We start from the raw sequence: 17,893 nt of genomic DNA on the forward strand, positions 1-17,893 counted from the left end.
GTGGAAAAGTTAGGTTTCAGTTGATTAATTGAAGTGGAGAAATATGACAAGGAGAGTTTGAAGGTGAAGTGATGTTTAACAGTGGAATAAAGATTACAAAGAACCCAATGAAAATGATAGAGGCTATAAAGATTGGAGGGAATATGGAGCTGGGTTGAATGGAAAGGCAACCTGCATGAGAAAGCCACACTGGGTGAGATGATTTCATAAAAGAGGAGAAAATTAGTAAATGAGCTGGCACAATATAAAATTTTTATGTATCTAATTTTAAGTATGAAACAAATTGACAAAATTTTAAAAGACCTTTTAGTTATACATTTTTATTTTACAGGGAAAAAAAATATAGTGTATCCTTTCCCTGCTTGGTAAGTATTTAATCATTCAGTATTCTTATTCCTTTTGTTTTTGTATATAGATTTGATTTGCAATCCAAAGTATTTTGGGGAGGGGGAGGGACTTCACCTGTCATTTGTTTAATATAGGGAACTCACAGTAAGGAAACTGCTTCAACCAATTATAAGTTATTATAATTATAAATACTATCTTCTTTGTAACATATTTTTAGAGCACTGCCTAGGACCTTGCAAAATTAAATTGCTCAGAATCAGAGGCAGTATGTCTCAAAGGCAGCATTTAAACTCAAGTCTTCTTAATTTCTTGGAATGAGCTTTCTACCTTTGCCTTACTGCCTCTTACATAGCATTTTTCTTAGTATTAAGGGGTGATAAAATTAGAACAAAGAGACTAAATTAATTTGACTTAGTGAAATTTGTGAATGAGGTAGGAAAAGAGGGTGGAAGTGAGAGATATTGTGGAAGACAGAACTGACAAGATTTGGCAGCAGATTATGGAATGAAGAATAAGTACTAGGCAAGGATTACTGCTCAAAATTTTGAGGCTATGAACCTAGTTGCCTAGAAAATGTGCTATCCTTGACATAAATCTCCAAATTTATATGAGGGATGGGTTTGAAATTTAATGAGTTCTATTTTAGACATGATGAGTTTGAGATGAGACTTTCAGTTTGAAATATCTGCTAGATAAATGGTAGGTGTAGGTTATAATATAAATTTGTAACTCACTACGATTCTAATCAAAGATAAGTCTTCTTGGTTCTAGATGTTGTGCACTGACTCAAATCCCTAGAGATAGCTTTTAATTACTTATTTAGCTCTTAGTCACTTATTTTAATTTTATTTTAATAAATTTAATAAATATTCTCTTTTTGGGTTTGGGCTGTGCAAGATTATTTAATTACTGTGCCAAGTCATTAAATTACTGGGAAGTGTTTCCCCATCCCCACTCTTCTCTGCATTTTTTCTTCTAGACCACATACACCAAATAAAGAAAAACCAAGTCATACAACTATCTTTGAAAAGTATGACTAGTTTTCTTCAAAAAGGAAGCAGTAATTTTCTTCCTTCCTTTTTTTTTTTTTTTTTTTTTTAAACTGAGGCAATTGGGGTTAAGTGACTTGCCCAGGGTCACACAGCTAGGAAGTGTTAAGTGTCTGAGGTCAGATACCATCTAACTTCCCCTGGAAGCAGTAATTTTCAGTTTACAACAGTAAAATATGCCTTCTTCCCAATAAGTGATTTCTGTCATTGCTATTATAATTCAAACTGACTTAGAATGTTTGCTTATTGCTTTAAAGCAAGCTCACTTTTCACTTTACAAACTGCTTTTGTTACACATTAAGGGCCTTCTAATTAATGCATTTAAGTGGGAATTATTTAAACATTTCATAAAAGTGCTTGGCTTTTGTCAGCAATTTAGTTATGGGTTTGGGGCATCTGTTCCCTCTTCAGTTGCATTTGAGATTACTGTAAGCATCTGTATGTCTTGGCAGGACTATATCACCATGTCATCTACCTAGTTCTGTAGACTAACTTCATTGTTAAGAATTTCTGAGACAAATAAGTGACCAAATGTGAAAAACATCTGTACTCCATTCACACTTATTATAAACAACATATACTTCAAAAGATTTAAAAAAAAAATTTCAACAAGTGAATAACCCTTCCATTCTTGTTATGAAAGAATTTTAATAACAACTTAGATCCTTAATATGGGTTGGGTAAAGATAGCTAAGTATCCAGTGGATATAGTGCTAGGCTTCCAGTCAGAAAGACTCATCTTCCTGAGTTCAAATCTGGCCTCAGACAGTTATTTCATTGTGACCCTGGGCAAATCATGTAATTCTCTTTGCCTCAGTTTCTTTATCTGTAAAATGGACCAGAGAAGAAAATGACAAACAGTTCTAGTATTGTCAAGAAAACTCCAAATAGGGTCATGAAGAATTGGACATATTTTAAAAAATGACAACCAAAATATGAGTGGCACTATGCTAACCATTGAAGATACAGATGTAAAAGTCAGATAGTCTCTACTCTTAAGAAACTTATAGTCTGTTTAGGAGAGGCAGTATATATTAGGAATGTTGGCCAAGAAAAGGCATTTTGGAATGGGGAGTATAGGGATTATGAGTTGGTTGGGCACTTGACATACACTTTTCAAAAAGTGATAGTAATATTGATTGGATTACTATGACTAGAATAGGAGGTGGCAAAACTAGATGCTGAAGTAGATGATTGGATAGCATATGGATCATGATCTGTCTGATGGATATAGCAGTTTTGATGAGTTGCTATTTACTTTTTCACCTATCAAGATAGCTTAGCCCATAAAATTATGCATATCTTTTGATCCAGCAATACTACTATTAGGTCTATATCCCTAAAACATCCAAAAAATGGTAAAGGACGTATTTGTACAAAAATAACTTTTTTGTGGTAGTTAAGAATTAGAAATCAAAGGAATCCCTATCAATTGGATAATGGCTAAACAAGCTGTGGTATATAATTGTGATAGATTATTGTTATGCTGTAAGAAATGACAAGCAGGATGATTTCAGATAATCTTGGAACAGAAAATCACAGTGAAGTGAACAGAACCAGTAGAATGTTGTACATAATAACTAACAATAATATTGTTTGTTGAAGAACTGTGAATGCCTCAGTTATTCTCAGCAATATAATGATCTAAGATAATCCCAAAAGCCTAATGATCAAGTATACTATCTACCTCAGAGAAAGAACTGATATTATTTGAATTTCAGTTTGAATTAGACTGAATCATGCTATTTTTCACCTTTTTTCTTTTTTTATTTGAATCTTCTTGTACATAACTGCAAAAAATAAGTCAACAACAGTGAAAAATATGCACACCCTCAAAAGAACAAGTCACAGGGCAGACTGGACAAAAAAAAAAAATCATCTTCTTATCACCAAGCTGACAAATAGTCACCCAGTTTTTGCTTGAAGACTTCCTTACCCCATAACCTCTAGTTGGAATTCAATTACACTTTTGGATTATTCTGATTTGTTAAGAAAATTTTTCCTGAAATCAAGCTAATTTGAATTCTTGGCAACTTTCATGCATTGCTTTTGGTTCTCTTTCTGGAACCAAGCAGGATGAGCCAATTCTTTCAGCTGGTCTTCAACTGCTTCATCAGCTGATTCCTTTAGCATGGACTTACTTGTTTCTCGTGGCCCATAAGCTTATTATAGTCCTTAAACTATGGCACTAAAAACTGAACACAATGTTCATCATTGAAATCTGATGAGGGCAGAAGATGGTGGGACTATCACTTCTCTGTTGTTGGGAGATATACTTCTCAGTACAGTTCAAGATTGCATTAGCTTTTTTGGCTATCATATCACATTGCTAACATTAGTTATTTATTTTCATCTCTGGTAAGAGGAGATTGTTATTACAAATGGCTGTGTTAAAGGTGGCACAGCTTGAATAATAGTGTCTATTAAAAAATGACTTCAGTAATGATTCCACATTGAGAACAGATTTGCAGCAAGGTAAAGTCTTTTATTATCTAGCGATGAATGACAGCAGGGTGATGTAGTAACCAAAAAGCCTAACTGTTTAAAAAGTCAACAGTAACATCTGAAGTAGGGTCAGACCTTGTGATCTATAAGACGTGAGTATCCTTCACTACTTTAGTTTTACAGTGATACTATTCTGTATTTACATTCTGTCTGCCAGTTTCCCTATAGGATGCACTAATCTTGATTAAATTATTTATTATTATTATTTTTCTAGTCAATATATAATTGAAATGATAGAATTCAATATGAGTAGCTAGTTTGGTCTTCTCAATAAAAATTCTAGAAGATTCAAACTGGAAAAGATCTCTAAAGATCATCTATTTTAAGGGATTCTTATTGTGGGATCTTTGAATTGTTTTTCCTTCATGGGTTGATAGCTACATTTAAAGAAATTGGTTTCCATTGTAATAGCATATATTTTATTTTTTCCATTTAAAAATATTACTCTGAGGGGCAGAACCAAGATGGCAGAGAAGACATGTATTTTTTTGAGGTCTTCCCATGACCCTCAGATTAATTAGCAAATATAGCTCTGAATTGTCTGGACTGACAAAACTCACAAATATTGAGAGTGTAACAAATTACCAGCAGAAGATAATTTCAAAGATCTCCAGAAAAGGTCTGTTTCAATTGGGCATGGAGGGAGATGGGCCAAGCATAAGCAGGCCAAACATAGACATCAGTGCAGTTAGAGCACAGTCCTGGGGCAATGTGGGCTCCACATGCCAGAGAATCTACTGGAAGGAATCTATAGCAGTGTTGGCTACTCTGCCCTGGTAGCAAGCCAGTAGATGAGCAGAGAAGTTATAAAATATCCAATACAAACACAAAAGGTAAATAGAAAACCCCAAAACAACAGAATTTCATGGGATCTGGCCACGCCCACACAGTGCAGAAAGTCAGTCAGCACTGACTCAGTGCAGCTGCTCTTGCTGCTTATAGAAGTTTGAACAGTCTCCTTTGCCCTAAAAACAGATTTAACTTTTTAAAAAAAGTGAGCAAAAAAGCAAGAACTCTGATTATAGATAGTTTTTATGGTGAAAAAGAAGAACAGATTTCAAACTCTGAGGTCATTAAAAGCAGATCTCCAGATGAAGCTCCAAAGGATGATATAAATTGGTTCCCATCTCACAAGACTTACTTGGAAGAAATTTAAAAGGATCTTAAAAGAGAGCTAGAAGAAAAATGGGGAAAAGAAATGAGAACTTTGCAAGAGGATTTGATAAAGGAAACAAATTATCTGAAGAAAACTCCTTGCAGAATAGATTTAGTGAAATAGAAAAATCATTTAACAGTTTACATAATAGATTTGACTATTGGAAAATGGGAATGGAAAAAGCAAACAACTCCCTGAAAAACAGAATTTATGAAATGGAAAAAAAAAATTCAGAGCAAAACAACTCATCTAAAAATTCAATTGGCCAATACAAAAAGAACTAAAAAAAAGGTAAATGAAGAAAATAATTCAGTAAAAATCACAACTGAAAAAATGGAAATGTTACTCAATGAAACATCAGAAATCACTCAAGCAAAATCAAAAAAAAAAAAAAAAAAGAAAGAAAGAATAAGAAAAAGGAAAAAATAGAAGAAAATGTAAAATATTCTTGGGAAAACAACTGACCTGGAAAATAGATCTAGGAGAGACAATCTAAGGATTATTGGACTTTCTGAAAACCATGGTGAGAAAAAGAACCTATACATTTTTCAGGAAATCATCAAAGAGAACTGCCACAGTGTTTTAGAATCGGAAGGTAAAATAGCCATTGAAAAAATTCACTGATCATCTCCTGAAAGCTACCCCAAAATGAAAACTCCAAGAAATATTGTGGCTAAATTTCAGAACTATCGGACCAAGGAAAAAATATTACAAGCTGCCAGAAAAAAGCAATTCAAATACTGAGGATTACCCAGATCCTAGTAGCATCTGCCTTAAAGGATTGAAGGGTCTGGAATCTGGCATTCCGAAAGGCAAAGGAATTTGGAATGCAGGCAAGAATAAACTACCCTGCTAAACTGAGCATTTTTCTTTCAGGGAAGAAGAGAGATATTCAGTGAAACAGTTGAATTTAATTTATTTCTAATGAAAAGACCAGAGTCGGACAAAAAATGTTACCTCTAATTATATAACGCAGGAGAAGCATAAAAAGGTAAAAAGAAAAGAACTCTTGAGAACTATATCTCAGTTATGGGTATACATAGAGAGTGCATATATAATTTGATTTTATTGTTATAATATTAAAAAATACTAAAAGTGGAAAGAGGAGAAAGTAGAAGTAAAATAAGGGAAATCACATCTCACAAAGAGGCAAAGAAAACCTATTATAATTGAAGAAAAGAAGGGAGGGGGATGAACATTATGTGAATCATACTCTCATCAGATTTGGCTCAAAGAATGACTATTAGATATATTTGGTTTCACAGAGAAAATTCGCTCACCTTATAGAAAAGTGGGAGGGGAAAAGGAAAAGGAAAGGGCAAGGTTCATATAAGAGAAAAGAGAAATAGTAGGGGAAAGAAAGAGGGAAGGTCTATAAAGGGGGAGAGCTCCTTGAGGCAAGTGGAGCTCATAAGCAAAATCCTGGGGAAGAAGGTAAGGGAAAGGAAAGAGAAAAGTATAATAAGGGGTTGATAAGATGGCAGGAAATACAAAATTAGCACTTTTAGCCATAACTGTGAATGGGGTAAACTCTCCCATAAAGTGTAAGCAGATGGCAGAGTGGATTAAAAGCCAGAACCCAACAATATGATGTTTATAAGAAACATTAAGAGAGCTGCAAGATGAAATAAATAGGAAAACTATAATAGTGGGGGATCTCAATCTTGCTCTCTCAGAACTAGATAAATCAAGTCACAAAATAAGAGAGGAGTTAAGAAAGTAAATGGAATACTAAAAAAGTTAGGTATGATAGATCTTAGGAGAAAATTGAATGGAGATAGAAAAGAGTACGCTTTTTTCTTAGCAATTCATGGAACCTATACAAAAATTGACCACGTATTAAGGCATAAAAACCTCAAAATCAAATGTAGAAAGGCAGAAATAGTACGTGCATTTTTTTCAGATCACAATGCAATGAAAAGTACATTCACTAAAAGGTCAAGGAAAAATAGACCAAAAAGTAACTGGAAACCAAATAATATCATCCTAAAGAATGAATGGGTGAAACAGCAAATCATAGATACAATCAATAATTTCATCAATAATGAGACAACATACCAAAATTTATGGGATGCAGCCAAAACAATAATAAGGGGAAATTTTATATTTCTAGATGTTTACTTGCATAAAATAGAGAAAGAGAAGATCAATGAATTGGGCTTACAACTAAAAAAGCTTAAGAGTTTGTTTTGTAAAAAAACCCAACAAAATAGATGAACCTTTAGTTAATTTGATTAGAAAAAGGAAAGAGTAAAATCAAATTGTTAGTCTCAAAGATGAAAAATGAGAACTTTCCAGCAATAAAGAGGAAATTAGAGCAATAATTAGGAATTATTTTGTCCAACTTTATGCCAATAAATTTGATAGCCTAAGTGAAATGTAGGAAAATCTACAAAAATATAAATTGCCCAGATTAACAGAAGAGGAAATAAATTACTTAAATACTCCCATTTTAGAAAAACAAATAGAACAAATTAGTAATCAAATTCCCAGGATCAGATGTATTTACATATGAATTCTATCAAACACTTAAAAGAATAATTGACTCCAACACCATAAAAACTATTTGGAAAAAATAGGGAATAAAAGACTCCTATCAAATTCTTTTTTATGATACAGACATAGTACTGATAGCTAAATCGGGTAGGATGAAAACAGATAAAGAAAACAATAGATCAATCTCTCTAGTGAATATTGATGAAAAATCTTAAATAAAATATTGGCAAAGAGATTACAGAAAATCATCTCCAGGATAATACACTATGGGCCAAGTAGGATTTATACCAGGAATGCAGGGCTGGTTCACTATTAGAAAAACTATTAGTATAAATAACCAAATTGACAAAAGTCATGTGATTATCTCAATAGATGCAGAAAAAGCATTTGATAAAATCCAACACCCATTCCTATTTAAAACACTAGACAGCATAGGAATAAATGGACTTTTCCTTAAAATAGTAGTATCTATTTAAAACCATAAGCAAGCATCATATGCGATAGAGATAAACTAAAATCATTCCTAGTAAGTTCAGGAGTGAAACAAGGTTGCCCACTGTCATCATTACTATTCAACATCGTATTAGAAATGCTAGTTTTGGCAATAAGAGAAGAAAAAGAGATTAAAGGAATAGGTGATGAAGAAACCAAATTATTACTCTTTGCAGATGATATGATGGTATATTTAAGAGAACTCTAGTGAGTCAAAAAACTACTAGAAACAATTCACAACTTTAGCAAAGTTGCAGGATACAAAATAAATCCACATAAATCATCAGCATTTTTATATATTCCCAACAAAGTCCAGCAGCGAGAGATATAAAAAGAAACTATACAAAATAACTGTCAATAGTATAAAATATTTGGGAATCTATCTGCCAAGGGAATGTCAAGAACTATATGAACACAATTACAAAACACTTTCTACACAAATAAAGTCAGATCTAATCAGATGGAAATATATCAAGTGCTCATTGGTAGGCCAAGTGAATATAATAAAAATGCCAATACTATCTAAATTAATCTACTTATTTAGTGTCATACCAATCAAACTCCCAAGAAATTATTTTATAGACCTAGAAAAAATAAAGTTCATCTGGAAGAACAAAAGATCAAGAATGTCAAGGGAATTAATGGAAAAAAAAAATGTAAAGAACGTTGTCTAGCTGTACCAGCTCTAAAACAATATTAGAAAGCAGAAGTCATTAAAACCATTTGGAGCTGGCTAAGAAACAGAGTAGTCAATCAGTGGAATAGGTTAAGTTCACAGGACAAAATAGTCAATCACTATAGCAATCTTGTGTTTGACAAACCCTAAAATCCCAGCTTTGGGGATAAGAACTCATTATTTGACAAAATCTGCTGGGAAAATTGGCAACCAGTATGGAAGTGACTAGGTCTTGAACCACACACCTAACACCACATACCAAGATAAGGTCAAAATGGGTTCATGATTTAGATATGAAGAATGATATTATAAGCAAATTAGAAGAAAATAGGATAGTTTACCTCTCAGATCTATGGAGAAAGAAGGAATTTTTGTCCAAAGAAGAACTGGAATTCATAATTGAACACCAAATAGATAATTTTGCTTATATTAAGCTAAAAAGTTTTGGTACAAACAAAGTACAGACAAGATTAGAAGGGAAACAATAAATTGGGAAAACATTTTTACATTTAAGAGCTCTGATAAAGGCTTCATTTCTAAAATATATAGAGAACTGATTCAAATTTACAAGAATTCAAGCCATTCTCCAATTGATAAGTGATGAAACCATATGAACAATTTTCAGATGAAGAAATTAAAACCATTTCTAATCATATGAAAAGATGCTCTAAATCATCATTGACCAGAGAAATGCAAATTAAGACAACTCTCAGACACCACTATACACCTCTCAGATTAGCTAAAATGACTCGGAAAAGTAATGACAAATGTTGGAAGGGATGTGGGAAAACTGGGATACTAAATGGGTGGAAATGTGAACAGATCCATCCATTCTGGAAAGCAATTTGGAACTATAATCAAAAAGTTATCAAACTACATATCCCTTGATCCAGCAGTGTTTCCAGCGGGCTTTTATCCCAAAGGGATCTTAAAGAAGGGGAAGGGACCCACATGTGCAAAAAATGTTTCTGGCAGTCGGTTTTATTGTGGCAAGAAACTGGTAACTGAGTAGATGCCCATCAATTGGAGAATGGCTGAACAATATGGTATATGAATGAATGTGATGGAATATTATTGTTCTGTAAGAAAGTATCAGGAGGGTGATTTTAGAGAGGCCTGGAAAGACTTACATGAACTGATGTGAAGTAAAAGAGCAGAACCAGGAAATCATTGTACATAGCAACATCAATGTCCAATCTGTTGGACATGATTCCTTCCAACAGTGAAGATGATAGTTCCAATGATCTTGTGAAGAGAGCCATCTATATCCAGAGAGAGGACTGTAGAAACTGAGTGTAGATCACATCATAATATTCTTACTCTTTTTGATGTTGCTTGCTTACATTTTGTTTTCTGACTCATTTTCTTTCCTTTTTTTATCTGATTTTTCTTGTGCAACAAGAGAATTGTATAAATATGTTTATACATATTGGATTTAACATATATTTTAGAATGTATAACATATATTGGATTGCTTGCCATCTAAGGGAGGGGGTAAGGGTAAGGAGGGGAAAATTTGGAACACAAGGGTCAATGTTGAAAAATTATCTGTGCATATGTTTTGAAAATAAAAAATTTTAAAAATTAAAAAAAAAGACAAAGATAAAATAAAGATTGCCTAGATTAAAAAAATACATTACTCTGAGGCCTTTCTCCAGACTTACAAAGAGTTCATGATACAAAGAATTAAATGTTTCTCATCTAAATACTTTAAATACTAAAATATATTACTAATGATTAAACTAAGGCATATGGTAATTAAAAGGACATATATCCTTTGTGTTAAATTGAAGCTAGAACTCAGGCCACCATAGGCTTTTCCTGAAACAGGTTGATACAGGGTCATAAGACTTTTCCAAATGAGTACTTTACTAAATCAATTAGACAGTACATGTCTTCTTATTTTTTCTACTCTAATTGTTCACTTATTTCTGTAGTTAGAAGTCCCTTGGGTAACTCTGTCTAATAAAATAATAATAATAAAATATAAACTTCTAGATAGTTGGGGATAGTTTTATATTTGTCTTTGTATCTTTGAGATCTAGCAGAGCACCTTGCACAAAATAGACACTGGATAAATGTTTGTTGAATAGGATTAATTCACTTCATTCACTCTCTGAATCATTTGCCATACTTACTAAATGTAATGAGTTGAATGTAAAATACAGATGAGATGATATTTGAGCTACAAAATCATTTTGGGCAATCCTTCATTTTAAAATGAGGAAACTGAAAGTGACTTTTTTAAGGTCACACAAATTGTAAGTAGCAGGAGTCTATCCTCTAACTAATCAGTTCTTTTCCTAGTGCAGAGCTCCATCTTCCTCTGTATTCTGAAAAGAATACATTAACTCTGTCCTTTGCTGTGACTTCTTCCAAGTCAGTGGGACACCTGCCTTTTTTTTTTATTTTTTTTTTATTTTTTTTTTTGAGGGTCTAGTCTTGCTGCTGATTATGCCAGAATTTGGCTTTGTGATTGATGGAAGGTCAGGATAGAGGTGAAGAATAGGGGGAAGTTGGGATGGAGGTGGGGAGAGAGAAAAGGAAAAAAAAAAAAAAAAGAGGGGGGAGAAAAAAGGAATCCATGAGATAGCAATTGAAATAAAGAAGAAACAGAAGAGAGGAATGGTTGAAAAGGATAAAGAATGAGAGGTAGATGGAATTCCTACTGGTAGATGGAATTTCACCACACTGAATTTTTGAGATTAAAAAAATCCTTCTATATAATTTGGTCATCTCAAATTGACTTTAATGATGTTTTAGATGTTGCTCATTGTCATTCCTTATCTTCTTTACTCCCATGATGTTCAGAATGTCCAGTTCTCTTTCTCTCTCTGTCTCTTTTGCCAGTTTTCACTTTCATTGAGGAGGAGAGTGCTTTGTATCTTTTCACTGTGTCATACATTTTGGCTTTAGGGTTAAGCTTCCCCATTAATATGTGCATTTAACAATCTCAAAAAGGGGGTTAGAATTGGGCAGTCTGTTGTTACCATGAGCATAGAAGATTTCATTCTTTCATATCACATAAATGAAAACATATAAGAATGAAAAAAAAGTCCAAACAATCCACTTATCACAGTGCTTAAAACAGAAAAAGAAGTATTGCTGATAATATCACTGAAAATGATTGAACAGGTAGCTCAAATAAACTTGTGTATAAATAGATATATTTTCACAAGTTTGCTACTGGTGTAACATGTTCACATATATGCCTTGTATTTAGGACCTTGTGCATTTTTTTAAAATGCTCAAGCTAAGCAAACATAATTCTGGGATATATTTGACTTTTTTTGATGTTAAATATTTAGAAAGCAATATATTTCCCAATTGTATTTGTTTAATACATTTTGTCATAGCTTAACCAAGAACTGAATTATTTAGTAGAGCAAACCAAATGAGTCAGTCACTATGAGTGATGTTTTACTCTAGCTAAAATGCTTGCTTAAGGGAAAAATTTTTTTTTTTCTGTTTTTTTCAAGTTTAGCTTATTTAAACAAAGTATTTAAATGACCCTTATTGCTGTTATTTATAAGTGTAATGTTGGAATATGCCCTTTTATAAATGGTTTGTATATAATTAATATATATGAAATGTGCAAGCATGGTCTTTATTTCAAGTTATTTTGAGATGACCCCGTAGCAAAAACTTGGTCCATTGTAATGGATTTGGAAGTAGTGTTTCAATTGAATTTTGAAAAGTGAAATTAAAAGAGCAGTAATGAATTGAACCAGCTACACCTAGTGAAAGAACTATGGGAGATGACCATGAACCTGAACCACTATATAGAATTCCCAATCCCTCTATTTTTGTCTGCCTGCATTCTTGATTTCCTTCACAGGCTAATTGTACACTATTTCAAAGTCCTATTCTTTTTGTACAGCAAAATAACTGTATGGAGATGTATACATATATTGTATTTAAGTTATACTTTAACATATTTAACATGTATGGGCCAACCTGCCATCTGGGGGAGGGGATGGAGGAAGGAGGGGAAAAGTTGGAACAAAAGGTTTTGCAACTGTCAATGCTGCAAAATTATCCATGCATATATCTTGTAAAATTTCTTTGATGCATGTGTTGGGTACTCCCTCCATCAATTTAGATAACAAGCCACTTACATATTCTTCATCCCCATTTTAATTTATTAAAATTTTATTCTGAACTTAAGAAATAAAACAAGCATTTCTATAATACAGTAGAACAGAAAAAATTTATTGTACATCAAACTGCCAGTCTATTATGTACAACCGGCTATTCCTTTTAAATATATAGTAAAGTTATCATGTAATTGTCTACTCGAAGGGTGGGATGTACAATAAACTTTGCTTTTCTCTAGAGCTCTCTCCAGCTTTTTTATTAAATGGTGACCCCTCACCATTTCCATATCACACAAAGCTATAATAAAAATTAAAAAATAAAAAAATAAAAAAAAAATTAAAAAAGTGTTAAAAGAAAAAAGATACTAAAAAAGTATAGATTTGCATTGATAAAAGGAAATTTTCTGTCCTTAGATTCTCAGTGCAATGAAATCATAGATACACTCTCTGTCCTTATCCCTGTTATCACTTAATTGTCCTTAGCAAACACTTCAGTATGCCAAAAACAATTACAACAAAAAAAGATTGTAAATCAATCCGTGGCCTTCCGTTACATTTAGTTTGTTTTGTTTTGTTTTAGAGTACATATTAAATCAACAAAGTAACACACTTGATTTTTTTGTGTTTCCCTTTGATTTTTTTGTATTTTTTATCCATTTGTTTCATTCCTGCTGGACTCCTTGTGACCCCATTTTGGGGGTGGGGGGGAAGATACAAGAATAGTTTGTCATATTCATCTTCAGCTCATTTTATAGATGAAGAAACTGAAACAAATAGGGTTAAGTGACTTGGCAAGGATCACACAACTAGTAAGTATTTGAGGACAGATTTTAACTCAGGAAGATGGGTCTTTCTCACTCCGGGGTCAGCACTCTATCCACTGTGCTACCTTGGGTGCCCCTTAATGTTTTATCAATGTTTTTAAAACATTTTTAAAAGCCTTTGTCAAGTTAAGCCCCCCCCCCCCATTCTTTTTTGCTTCTATCCTATAGCTGGGACACATAACGCACCTAGGAAGACTTGTCCCTTGTCAAAGCTCCATGCTCAGTAAACTTTCCTTGACTGGGGACACTTTATTTTGAGAATTCTTGCAATTCTTGGCATTGTTTCCTCCTGAATAGGAAACTTTAGCCATCTTTTCACCCTCTCTGGGATGCTGGAGGAGGTGAGGCACTATAGGAATAGAAATTTTTGCTTTTGGCAAAAATGGGACAGTTCTTCTATATCCTTTTTGTCTCTGCAGAATGTCTGTTTACAGTTGTTCTGTGAGCTAGATTTTTTTTAAAATGTTTTTTTTTTTTTTTTTTTTTTTTTTTTTTTTTTTTTTTTTTGTGGGACAGTAGCAACCAGAAAAACAATCAGAGACTCTCAGAGTAAGAAAAAGCAAAAATGGGTTTATTACAATTTTGCGAGGAAGGGCATCTCTCATTTGACAAGATATTTGTCAGTAAAGGAGTGCAAAAAATAAACGGCAAAACATAAGATTAAATAGAACAGAAACTCCCCTCACCTTTGACCTTTTCTCCCATTGTTTGGGGGAGTCCAGACTTATACTTTAAACACTGAAATCTATATCTCAGAAGCAAAATAATAAATTACCTTTAAAAAAGTACTTATGTCCTAATTTGAGTTGGTGGGAAATTGGAGAGGACCGTTCATTCAAGACAATCGAATACCTGCAGCTTTTTAGCTATAGCTCAACTTATAACAAAAGTATCAAGAAATAATTAGGGAATAGTTTAAGACCATATTCTCATGAGAGTATCTTCACTCAGTTCGTTTCACATGTGGTTAAGCATATATAACTTTTAAAATATGTGTTTCTTTATGAATCACGTTGGGAGAGAAAAATCAGAAGGGGAAAAGTCACAAGAGAGAAAAATAAGCAGAAAAAAGAAGTGAACATGATGAGAACTAGATAAGGTATACCTAAATGAAATTAGGTTTAATTGAGGTCTAGTGGCAGGTTTGGGGTACAGAGAGTCAAATAGAGCTCCCTTGCAACCCCTTTGGATTCGGCGCAAGGATACAGAGTTAAAAATGAGATCTAGTAGCAGTGCAAGAGTCCTCTGTAAAGGAATTTATAGACCAAAAAACCTAGATTTATAAAAGATGTTTATTATGGGGTTTGGAAGTAAAATCTAGTTAGTAAAGTTGAGGGTAGAGATAAAGGGCATCGGAGCCAGAGCTCCAGTAGACAGTTTGGCTCTTTTTATAATAGGGGGGCTTTGGACTATCTGAAGGGGCTCATGGGTGGAGTCCCATGTTGGCTTTGGGCTTGAGTTTCAGCCAAGGTTAGAATTTGAATAGAATTCAATGGGTTTTGGGGTTGAGCCTGATAAGGATGAAACTGTGCTTGGGGTGGAATCCCTTCCCTGAGGCAGAGTCCAAGGAGATTTTGGGGGTTTCCTCATGAGACAGAGCACATGTTGATTTATTCAGTTTCCCTAATATTTTTTTTTTTTTTTTGGAAGTTGATTTGCTCATGAATGATACTGCTTATCTCAATCTGGGAGGATATGCTCTTTGGAGCCTGGGAGATCCTGATCTCTCTTCTTTTGCAAATCAAAGGGGACTTGGTTTCAGAGATTATTTTACACATTTTTTTACTGAATTCTCTCCTGGTCAATATGAGATAATTGAATCCATAGAATCAGTAATGGGGTATAGCTCCTCCTCTTAAGAACATTTCTCAATTCTGCCTCTAAGCCATAAAACATAAAACAATATCAATGATATTGATGGGGTTCAAACTTTGGCTTGGAAACAAGAAAGGTAGAGCCAGGTGAATTCTTCTTGACTAGAATTCACTAAACAGAGTTACCTGTGGCAAAGAATAGGAAAGTTTATTTCTGAATATCATTAAGAAAGAGAACTCTCTTAGTTTTATGGGCAGATCCTAGAGCTTGGGACTATTGAAACAATGAAGAATTTTTAGAATTGAATAGGTATCTGTTTACCTCTATAGAGAACTTAATCAGTAGTAAGTGTTATGGATGTGAGGTAATAGAATGAGGCTGTTTATCCTGTTTGCCTTGGGTAGGGTACAAAGGTAAAGTTCAAGGTAGCTTTTTCCTTAAGAGATAAAGTTTCTTCAGGCTTCCCATTTCAATATGAAGCACTTTATCTTTTTATCTTTTTCCTATAAATTTATCTCTTTGCTCCTGGTTCTTTGCTAAATTCTTTTGGAACTTAAACTGCTTTTTGTTGGTGTTATAATTATAATAAATTTTTCCTCATGACATGGAGATGGGTCTGAGCCTGCAAATTCTTTTGAGATACTTAACATGGGACTTTGGTTTGGAACTCCAACCTTTTGGAATCTCGTTTGAATCCCAACAAACACATTGACTATGTCTGAAAGTGTATTTCATTCTGCACCTCTGGTTTGTCATCTTTCTAACAAAAGGAATACTTTATCATCAGTCCCCTAAAATCACAACTAGTTCTTCTGTCAGAATTCTGTATTCTTTCTGTTATTTTCCTTTACATTATTTCAGTTATCTTGTAAACTGTTCTTCTGGTTCTGCTTATTTCACTCTTCATCAGTTAATATAAGTCTTCTTTTCTGACTTCTAAGTGAGGAATGAAATATCTATATTCTAGTAAACAGAATTTAGAAGGGTAATTAATATACTTAAATATCAACAGATAGGACTTCAAATAGGTTCCCCCTTCCAGAAACTTTAGGCTCAGATCTTAATCCTTGAATTTATTATCTTAAGATCTAAAACCCCATAGGTTCAGACAAATTTGTTTAAATATGATAATGTCTTTTCTGTCATTGGCATTTTATCACAAGGAAGATGTGGCCTCCAGTGATAGCTTTGTTACTCAGGAGTTGTAACGTGCTCTCCTGGCAGTTACAATTACTAGTCTGTCCTAGACCCACCAGAGTACCTTTGACCACTGTCCTTTGCAGTGAAAGCTCTACCCGGCTCGCCTCCTCTGAGGCCTTCTAAGGTCTCTGGCCACAATCTCTTGAATCTATAGCTTAATAACCGGTAGCGCACTCAAGAACAACCACGTGTAATCTTAAAAGCCTTTATTATACCTACTCACATAATGCCCTAACTGATGCCCTGACTTATTGGTTCCCTGGTGAACACCTGGTCAGAAGACCCATGTGTTCACTACCAAAACCCTTACCTCTTTTGGCTACCCATCTTGGCTTGGCCACCCAGGCTGGGGAGCCAGGGTGAACAGCACGAGGTTAAAGAGGGCGGTTGCTGCCTGCAGTGGGCTTACATAGGGCCTGTGAGGTCACACACACAGCCAATCAGCGAGAGAGTCACCCATTACGAAACTATCTCAATATGGCCAGGATCCCGCCCAAGGGCAGTCCTAATATCCACAGAAATTACTTCTGGGCCTGAATCTCCCTATGCACTGTGGCACCCATTTAAAGGCCCCTTACAAGGAGTATTGATTTTTTTACCACATGCTTTTACGCAACATTTTCCACTGTAAAATAACTTAAAAACAACAACAAATTCTATTTAAGTGTTTAAAATACCAAGTATTTAGGTCTGCATCCATATAGTTGTTGGAAAACATTTGGAAGAGTTGAAGAAAACTTGTGGGCAGTAACCAACATGCAAAGACAATGAAGAATATAGTTTTGGTTTATGCCATTGCCAAGTGAATTTTTCCAATTAAGATGCTGTTTGGTAATGTTGCAAGACAAAAATCATTCATCGGTAGCTTGGTGACTCCATTTCTTTTTTCATTCACTGCCTTTTACTTTATTGTTTGTACATCTGGAGACATATATTATCTCTAACAAAAGAATACTCCAGTCTGTTCAGTAATAACATTTCTTATCCTGAAATAATGAAGTATCTGATTATTGCTGCCTTTAAAACAAAAGTTCTCTACTTCTTTTCAGAGTTCTCCTACCCTGATGAGCCTGGCATTCTAGAATCTTTAGTCCTTCCTTTGTTTGTAAAGGAGGATAGAGAATCTTTTGTTGCTCTAATCTCCTTTGTTCCAACTAGATAAATGAATTATGTTGTTTACTCTTCCAGTTTTTTGGCATATGCAACTATGTATGCAAAAACACCTTAAATTTTAG

General features: G+C 34.0%; 1 protein-coding gene across 2 annotated transcripts in view; it reads left to right on the plus strand.

Annotated features, from left to right (window-relative positions):
- The window catches only part of CEMIP2 (cell migration inducing hyaluronidase 2), a 110,715-nt gene that overhangs the window by 11,766 nt on the left and 81,056 nt on the right, over positions 1 to 17,893 (plus strand). Inside the window, exon 2 of one of the 2 annotated variants that reach the window (XM_074280709.1) lies at positions 332 to 365. The exons of the other annotated variant lie outside the window; for it this stretch is intronic. The gene's annotated coding sequence lies outside the window, so the exon portion shown is untranslated. The remainder of the gene's footprint in view (positions 1 to 331; positions 366 to 17,893) is intronic. 2 annotated transcript variants of the gene reach the window in all.

This window comes from Sminthopsis crassicaudata, chromosome 1 (assembly GCF_048593235.1).
Source record: "Sminthopsis crassicaudata isolate SCR6 chromosome 1, ASM4859323v1, whole genome shotgun sequence".
In the NCBI taxonomy this organism is placed as follows: Eukaryota; Metazoa; Chordata; class Mammalia; order Dasyuromorphia; family Dasyuridae; genus Sminthopsis; species Sminthopsis crassicaudata.